The sequence below is a fragment of the Tupaia chinensis genome, unplaced genomic scaffold (genome assembly GCF_000334495.1).
Source record: "Tupaia chinensis unplaced genomic scaffold, TupChi_1.0 Scaffold000141_1, whole genome shotgun sequence".
Lineage (NCBI taxonomy): Eukaryota > Metazoa > Chordata > Mammalia > Scandentia > Tupaiidae > Tupaia > Tupaia belangeri.
Window position 1 is genome coordinate 779,966 of NW_006159611.1, and position 796 is coordinate 780,761.

Below are 796 nucleotides of genomic sequence, written 5' to 3' on the forward strand. Positions count from 1 at the left end.
GGGGCAGAAAGAGCAGGCTGGTCAGTCAGGCTGGAGCAGAGTGAGTGGAAAGAGGAAGGAAATGAGCCAGCAACGTACGGGTAGGTGGCCCATGGGGGCCTCAGAGGCCATCGCAATGACTTTGACTGGCCCTCTGATTGCCATGGGAGCTATTGCAGGGATTTGAGTGGAAGAGTGAAGCTATCTGACTTTTGTGTTGAGAGTGGACCCTCATGGCTGCCTGCAGTTTCAGGCGGACAATTGGACGATGTCTGTCCTCCCAGCAGAGATCCCAGGATGGAGGCTCATTGACTCTGTGGTCAGATGCCCAAGTGTGAACCAAGCCACAAGTGTGAAACTCTGATTCATCAGGCTTGTCCCACCCCATGGCGATGTTCATTGTTTGCTACTAACAGAAGTATGTGAGTCTGGGTAATTTATTAAGACTGGGGCCAGCAGGGGGCATGGTGTTTAAGGTGTTGTACTCCTGCATGACCAACCACGGTTCAAGTCTCAGGCCTGGTGGCTTTTTTCCTCACTTTCTCTCTCTGTCCCTCTTGCTTGCTTTCTCACTTTCTGTGTGTGTGTGTGTGTCTGGTGAGCATATGTGCCCTATAGCATTTTTTAAAATAAGTAAATAAAATGAAATAAATATTTAAAAGCAATTGTCAAAGAAATTTATTTTAAAAAATGATAAGGACTAGTGGTTTGTTTAGCTTACGGTTTGGGAGGTAAAAGTCAAGGGGTGCACCTGGTAAGAATCTTCCTGCTGGTAGACCTCGCTCACGTGGTGAGGAAAGAACTGAGCCAGAACATA